We start from the raw sequence: 8,263 nt of genomic DNA, 5'->3' as shown, positions 1-8,263 counted from the left end.
TTCAAAGTGGTTAGGATAGATATATAGTTACATTCTCTTAATGAATAGAATGATTTGTTCTAATGGTGTTTGTAAATAGGATCACAAGTCTGCATCTTGTACAGCAATTAACCACTAAGAAGAACGTATAGTGTGTTAATTATTGAAACTGTCCTAGCGATTTGATTTGAAACTGTCTCATTGCTATTTGCTTATCAATAAAATTATGAAAAAAAAAGTCAATGAACACTCACAGAAGAAAAAAATACAGAAAAAAAAAAATAAATAAACCCTAATGCTTTGGAGAATCAGAACACATTGGGGGGGGGGAGGCTAAACCCAAACTTGGGGCAGGGCTGGTGTGACATGTTGTGTGGGGATAGAACCACAGTCCTTGTGCGTTTGCCTAAGCTTGCCTAAGCAGGTACTTTAGACCGCTAAGCTATCTTGCCAGCCCCAGAACACATTTTAAGAAGCAAGAAGAGATAAAGGAAAGCAAAAAGAACCAGGAGAGAACAAGGCTTGAGAATCCAAGAATAGAATTTACAAGGCAAATGGTGACCTTTAATACAGCAGTTTGAAAAGAAGTTTGGAAGCAAAAGCCAGATTGTAAATGGAGAAGGAATTAAGAGTGAAGCGGGGACACAAACTCCTGAGCCAAAGTGTTACACATCACAGCTTGTGTCACTGTAAAAGGACCTGCAAAACATATTAACACAACACAACAGGGAAGCAGGGCTTTTATGTAGCACTTAATTTTTCACTTAAACTTCACAACAGACTTGGGAAAAAGGTTTTATCCCCATTTGAAAATGGAGTTGTTATATTCAATACTGAGTGTTAGAAAAAATTACATATTCTTTTCCAAGAGTGCATATTCTTATAATTGTTCTTTCAAGGGAATTTAGTAGAAAAAAATTATCATAAGCATGCACACAGATTTATCTACAAGGTTCTCCAGCATCATAGGAAAGAACTAAAAACAAGCTAACTCCAGCAGGGATCAGTATGTCCATGCTATGAAGTGACACGCAGTCAGTGTCAATGATACTGTAGAATGAACTGCTCAGATGAAAAGGAAAATGGTTTACAATTTATGAAGTGGATGAATACAACAACTTCACTCTGTGTGTGTGTGTGTGTGTGTGTGTGTATGCCTGTATTTTTTTTTTTTCTTCCAGGAATCCAACTCAGGACCTTAGGCATGTGCCACGGAGCTCTATCCCTGACCTTGTGTGTTCTGATGGGTGCTTTTTTTTCTGTATTTCCCAAAATTTCTACAATAAATGAATATTGCCTTTTAATGACATTAAAAAAAAAAAAAAGTTTTAGGGCCAGCCAAATAGCTCCGCGGATTAAAGTGCCTGCTTAGGCAGACACAGGGGCCTGGAGTTCAATCCCTGGGCCTGTCCTGCTGGCCCCGCCCCCAGGGCGCACTGAGACAGATTGAGACTGGGTGTGCGAGCACCTGTCTGGAATCCCAGCTCTTGGGAGGCTGTAAACAGAAGGATCACTACGAGTCCTATCTACGCAGTGAGACCCTGTACAACCTGTCCTAAAATACAGAAAAATAAATAAAAATTAGAAATTAAAAAAAATTTTAAAGGTTCTAAGTGTTTAAATAATGTTTTTGGTCAAACAACAGTATCTAAAGAAGGACAGATGAGAATGCTCCGGAATTCTACTCTTCTACCTCCTATCTGCCCGTTCTTTATATAAAAAAGTCAACAAGGAGGACTATCCCTCAAAAATGCAGATATCCTGCTTCTTTTCGATGCTCATTGAAAATATGTCCTCTACACGCAACCTGGCCGAAGACGTAAACTATAAGGCACACTTGTACTTAAGAGGAAAGCATGAGGACACCTAGAAATGCCAAAACAACAAAGATTTTATGAGTCCTCAGAGTACAGCAACCTGTACGGGTAAGATAAACTGCTAAAAAAAAAGAACACCGAATACCCAGCATACTAGAGCCTTGCAAAGTTCAGATTACAGCCTTTGCAGACCTCGACTTGAAATCATTACAGGAAAGAAACCCCCCAAAAGAGAAGACGCCAGGGGAGGACCGTCGGTCTTAACAGAACTCAAGACACTTCAGTAAGTCGCGCGGTACCCGACGCAGGTTGCGAAATGTGGCAACCCTTCCAAAGGCGTGGAGCGCCCAGGGGCAACGGCAGGCTCTTCAGCCACGAGAAAGAGGCCAACTTGGGCGCTCTGGGGGTGCAGCCCGCTGCGGCGGCACACCGCAGTCTGCACACTGCCCCACGTCCGCGGGCGCCGGAGGCCGCGCGAAACCTGCGGGGGCGGGCCGGCTCTCTACCGCACAATATATACCGTTAGGGACACTCACAGGCCTCAGCTACCCTAAATCCTTCCAGGAGGCGAGCCTGGCGACGAGACAAGCCCGCACCCACAGCGCCCCAGTCAGGAGCCCCCGAGAAGCCCCAGCCCCGAGTCCGACTTCCGCTCACGCGCGGTGAGACAGACGCGACCCGCCAAGCGCCGCGCCAAAACCAAACTACGGTGGCTCCGCTCGGGACAAATTCCTAACATGCCACTGTTCGGCAAACCTGGTCCGAGAAGAATTAAACCGGTTGGAACAATTTAGGAGGGCGGCCACGAAGGCATTTGAAGAATGGAGTAATCTATTGATTTGGAAATGACAGCAGTAAATTTGTGGACTACCAGGAACCAGAAAAGAATTTAATCTCTGCCTCCCTACCAGAGACCCGGGTTCGGCACATTGAGAGGGCGCGCCCCGGACCATAAACCCGCCCCGGAAGCCCCGCCCCTGGGGCGCGGCCTTGGGGGCGTGGCCGCTAGCCCCGGGGAGGGGGCGGGGCGGGAAGGGGCGGGGCCTGCCCTGCCTCGCGAGCTGTGCAAGCCGCACCCGGACTGAGCTGCGCAGCTTGGGTGTGCACCTAGCGTGTGAAGGTGATCCAGGTGAGTGCTAGCACCTGCGGGCTGGCCCTCGGGGGGCACTCAAACTCCTGCAGTGGGCATCCGATGTCTCAGCCGGCCTGAGGTAAAAGTAGGGTCTCTCTCAAGACCCCCTCCCTGAGCCGTGGCCTGAAGCTGTGCATTTGCGTCTTCTTTGCTCAGCTTCCTCTTTACCCCTTTGCATCCTTCCTGATACAGTGGGTTTGGAGCGTCCAGAGGAGACCTGCCGCGCTATCTGTAACGCAGTGAGATTCTCAAGGTCAACGCTTCCACAGTTCCTTCGTTTCCTCTCCTCCTTAGCTCTGGCTATGCGGCCCGGGGACTCCCCCTTTCTACCTTCTTGAGCCCACCCGACTGCCAACTGCAGCTCGAGGACAGAGGCTAGGCAAGCGGGGCACCGCCGGCTGTGCAGGCCTGGTCACTAACAATGGTTTCAGAAGTGGCCTGGAGCACTGAGCTTGCAGCACGAGGGTTGCTAGGATCCTTGCGGAGAGCCTCGGAGGGCATTCTGGGTTTTTTGGGTTTTTTTTCCTTCTGCCTCACTGAAACATTTGTATTAGAACCTGTAAGCGGTTGGTTTCCTACACCTGCATCAGGGCAGGAGATGCCACAGGAGAGGGTGGGGGCAGGGAAGAGTATCCTCATGTGTCTCTTCCGAGGATTTCAACAAAATTTCCTTTCTTTATCTGGTGTTTTGTAGGGAGGCACAGGCCCTAGAGGTGTGGCGCTGCAGGGCAGAGGAAGAGGCAGGGACCTCCTTGTTGACTCATTCTTCTAAGTTGTGGCTACTGCTAATACTTTCCTTGGGAGTCACAAAATTTACAAGTAGCCTGGGGAACAAGTGAGTGTGAAAAAGGAAGAAAAGGAAAATCAAGGACAGATGGTTGGATAGGTTGGCAAGAGAGGGGCTTTAATACCCTAAGTGGGAAAAGGGACCTTCCTAGAAGGTAAGGCTGCCTCCTGCTGCAGTTGTGTGGGGTGAGCCCAATTCTGCGGCACTGCTGCAGGCTTTAGGGTGGGATCTGGTGGAGGTCACCTGAAGCGTGAATGCCCTGGCAGTACCCAGGGTCACTGGTCAGTTCCAGTCCTGTTTTATTTCGGTCCCTCAGTAATGAGAGTATATTATCAGAAGCGGAAGGGGGGATAGAGAATATTTATTCTCACAGTAGTTAAATTTAACTGGGGAGTTAAATAAAACCACGTTCTAAAATCCAAACAAATACTTTCACTCCTGGGAAGACAGTCTTGTTAAGCTTCCCTCCTGACACAATGTTATAAAAATAGAAAACTTTGTCAAGTGATTCCTTTTTTTTTTTTTTTAAACCAATGTTACTATATATAAAAAGGACAGTGATACAGTGGCCAACCATAGATCCTGCACACCAGGGGCTTCCTTAAATTAGGAACAGAACTAGAGAAGGGCTGCCTTCCCTCCTATTTAGATTTCTTCCTCATGGCCTAGAATCCTGGGGAACCACAATTGTGAAAGGGAACCCATTCACATGGGGCTTAGCACAGAGAAGGAAAATACATAACAGAAAGGCTCTAGCTGTTCTGCAGAGGATGCTGAAAAGCCTCTCAGGCAACCTGGGCCAAAGTGACCTACTGCATGTCTAGCTGTAGTCAACACATTGCTCCCTATATTCATACCTAAGGGTTCTGATTTTGTAGCCAGAACACAGCACTCCCCGGTTATCTTCAAGGAGATTATTGCTCTGTAAGATAAAATCTCTTATACAGTGTCTACTTATTTATCTGTCTAGAGTGAACCTGTTCATTAAGTGGAATGTGGATTGTAAGATTTTGGTGCCTTAGTCCAATTTCTTTTTTAAAAAAGTGATATTTTACTTCTCCAGCTTAAGAAATGCAAACAGTTGTGCCAAAGTTTCATTCTAAGTACAGAGAGAAGTTAAACCCCTATTCTAGGCAAGAGTCAGCAGCCTAAGCAGTTCCTTTGCTTGATGGCTGGCACCTTGGGCAGCATTCAGTGTCTGCTAAAAATTAACTACAATCTACCCACATCTCTTGTGATGGAAAGTCCAGGTGGTACAGGGTAACCCTGTGGAGATTTTTTCCCCTCTTCTGGAAATTTTAGTTGCCTTGCCCTAGGACTCTGGGCTCCTGGGTGTTGTCAGTGAAGAGAAGGGTGTGTGAGGACCGCGTTGCAAGCATGGATTCCCAATTTCTGTGTTGCTTTGCTCCTTGCCAACCTGTATCTTAAAGACTGGAGATGTTTTCCTTCCTTGAATCTCTGCTTCTTCAGTTGTCCTGCAGTACTGGCAATAAAATGAAAATGTTCCCTTCTAGACCTTTTGGAAGTTTTTTTTTCCTTCTAATTAAAAACAGGCTTTAATAGTCACAGCTTAATTATTAGCTCTGATCTCGTTAATATATTTTATGCTCAGGAATGGGTGGGTGTGGGGAGGTAGAGTTATTTCAAAAGAGACCAGATGTTGTCAAACTTGCTCTTTGAACTTATTCAGAGACAATAAAGCCAACAATGGAAGCATAAATACTAGCGCCAGACTGCAGGGATGCGTAGGCAGCTAGGCTTTGCTCTGCTGTGTGACCTTGGGCAAATGATACAACCTCTCTGAGCTCAGTGTCCTCCCTGCACAATGGGAGCAGTGATCTGTTATAGAGGTACTGTGAGGGTTTAATGAGTCTCGTTGATGAACTGCTTAGAGCAGGGTTGGACACAGACTAAACAGTATGCATGCCGATTAAAAAGTACTACTGATCACTGGATTTTCTACTGCCCTTCCTCTAATCTCTGTCACTGCCCTTCAGGCATGCTGATCTCCTTTCTGTTCCTTACAAAAGTGCAGCCCACTCCTGTGTGCACCTGGTGTGGTTTTGGTTTTCTTACCCGTGTGTTTCTCAGACATCACCGTTAGTGTTCCTTGGGCTTTTAGCCTCATCTTCTCATCCTCCTGATTTAAGATGATCCTGTGTTGTTCTCACCTCTGTACACACACTCACCTGAGCCCTCGGGAGGCCAGGAACTTCCCTCTCAGTATCGATGGCCGTTGTTGCCCTACATAACCTTGAATGACTCATGGCATTTAGTATAGAATAAAAAAGGTAAGCAATCATTCTTTAAAGAAAATATGGCAGAAGGTGATAGGTGTGGACTTCGAGGCAAGCATTCCATAAGGTACAGTACTTTGTCCTTCATTGAGTTTATCAAGACAGCTTCAGCTAGTGAAATTTGTGATTTTCTTCTGCCTTTCTTTAGCCCGTGGTTTCTCTCCATTCCCTTCCCTGCCCTCTGAGGCTGCTACACTCAGAACTTAGTCACATTTCATGAGTGACTCAGCAGCAAAGATTTGGCATTAAGGAGCCTTAACCTTGGAGAATCTGTTACAAAACTTCCCCTCACACCTGCATGGGAACCTGGACTTTGCTCTGTCTTACCATAAATCTGGCAAGCCATGGTGATAAATGCCTATATCCCAGCACTTGGAAGGCTGAAGTAGGAGGGATATTGTTAACTTCAAGGCCAGCCTGAACTACATGGTAAGACCCTGTCTCAAAACAAAACAAGACAAGCATTCTGAAATTCCTGTAGAGTGAAATCCCCAGTTTTCCCCAGGGGAGAGTGAGTTCGCTACAAGCATGTATGTTTAGAGCCTTGTTACACAGACATCAACCACCAGAGAAGTGGGACACATGGCCTCCGCAAAGAGTGTGCCAGTACAGGCTTGCCCCACACAACCCGGAGAGTCTCAGGTTTTGGGGTTCCTGCAGCTCTTCCCCTCCCCCCCCAGCCAGCACAGTGGTATATTAAACACTTGCTCTCAGTATTGACAATTCACCAATGTGTTGACACTAAAGTGACCTCTGAAATTAAACATATGGCCAAGCTGTAGCTGTTCAACATAAAGCTGAATGTATTTGGATGGTAGCGCATGTATCCCTTACAAGGACAGATGGCCATCCTAACTGACAGTTTCCACTTTGCAAGTATACTGCCAATGACATTCATGAGGAACTGAATATGATGTACTAGGAAAAACCTACTTTGACTAATAGATTGAGTGACTGACCACAGTACTGGGGATTGAATGCAGAGCTCCATATTGAGCTACCTCTGTGCCCCATTTTTTATTTTGAGACAGGGTCTTGCTTTAACATGGTGTTGAGGCTGAGCTTGAACTAATGATCCCCTGCTCAGCCTCCCAGTGGCAAGTGCTACCATGTCCGGTGGGAAATGCCACTTCAGCCCCACTTGCTGCTGTTGGCCCTTGCCTGAATTCACAAGGAAGTTACTCCTTATCTACCTGGATGTATAATCCTATTCCTACTCGACTGATTGGGTTTCCTTGTAATAATATGTCATTGAATATACAGAGCCATTGGGGGAAAAGAGTTACTTTTTACTGCGTAGGTTTTTTTATCCCTTCTCTTAAAGCTCTGTTAAATAGTGGCCATTTTAAGGTTTGATACTCAAACAGGTATTATTTGTTTCACTTAAAAATGGATCAGCTCTGACATTCTGAAAATGTAAGATGAATGCAGGGAGATCCTGTAACTCTCCTTTGACACTCTCGTCATGGAGACAGAGAATTACTTCTATATTACCGCCTCCAGAGCCTTCTGTTGCTCCGTTGAGCTCTGTGTGGGCAGGAAGGTCAGCTACCCTGTCTGGAAATAATTTTGAGGCCTGTGCTTTGTGGAAACATCTGGAGGCTGTGTAGCCACTATGAGGAGGGAGGCGCTTTGAGTGGGTCCCCAGGACTACTAAGGGTTTCTTGAACCACCCTCTGATGTTTGGGAATTAAAGAAGGTGCATTTGGTATGATCAGACCTGCCTGTTAAGTTTCCAACCTGTGGAGTTATTCTCATTAAGTGTTGGTCTTTGCCATGCCAAGTTAAATCTCGTGTAAAAAAGATTGGGCTAATACGCAGGCAGCTGTACAAGGACTTCAATGCAGTCCTTTCATTCTTCAGTGAAACAATTCAAAATGGCCCCCAGTGGATCTGAGAATGCTTTATTATTGTCCCATTCTTGGATGCTTTAAAATAAAAACAGCAGTGGTGACGAGTGCCAGTATGGTTTGAGGAGAACAAGGTCACATATAAAAGTAGGGGCTATCATGATACAGGCTTGAGTCTACAGGTGGCAGGCAGAGACGGCTGAATGGCAAAATCTTTCTGTCTATGAAAAAATCTGATTGCCGTTCAGAAAAAGAGATAGAGTTGTACGTGGACTTGTGGCTCAGAAGTGCTGTGCTCTTCGCTCTTCGAGGCAAGTGCCCGCATGCATTTGCTCAGTTTGTGCAATGCTGTTTGTGCCCTGGAGAATTTCTTTTGGGCTGCCAAGAGGAACTTGGGTAAA

General features: G+C 46.0%; 1 protein-coding gene and 1 long non-coding RNA gene across 2 annotated transcripts in view; one reads left to right on the top strand and one right to left on the bottom strand.

Moving 5' to 3' along the window:
* LOC111812190 overlaps window positions 1-2,431 on the bottom strand; it is a 21,085-nt gene extending 18,654 nt beyond the window's left edge. The window contains exon 1 of the long non-coding RNA XR_002817764.1: window positions 2,333-2,431. This is a non-coding gene — a long non-coding RNA (uncharacterized LOC111812190). The remainder of the gene's footprint in view (window positions 1-2,332) is intronic.
* A 385-nt stretch (window positions 2,432-2,816) lies between these two features.
* The window catches only part of Mgst3 (microsomal glutathione S-transferase 3), a 19,066-nt gene continuing 13,619 nt past the window's right edge, over window positions 2,817-8,263 (top strand). The window contains exon 1 of the mRNA XM_004639874.2: window positions 2,817-2,925. The gene's annotated coding sequence lies outside the window, so the exon portion shown is untranslated. The remainder of the gene's footprint in view (window positions 2,926-8,263) is intronic.

This window comes from Octodon degus, unplaced genomic scaffold (assembly GCF_000260255.1).
Source record: "Octodon degus isolate 3935 unplaced genomic scaffold, OctDeg1.0 scaffold00116, whole genome shotgun sequence".
Lineage (NCBI taxonomy): Eukaryota > Metazoa > Chordata > Mammalia > Rodentia > Octodontidae > Octodon > Octodon degus.
Note: the sequence above shows the minus strand (reverse complement) of the source record. Positions and strands in the feature narration are given on the sequence as shown.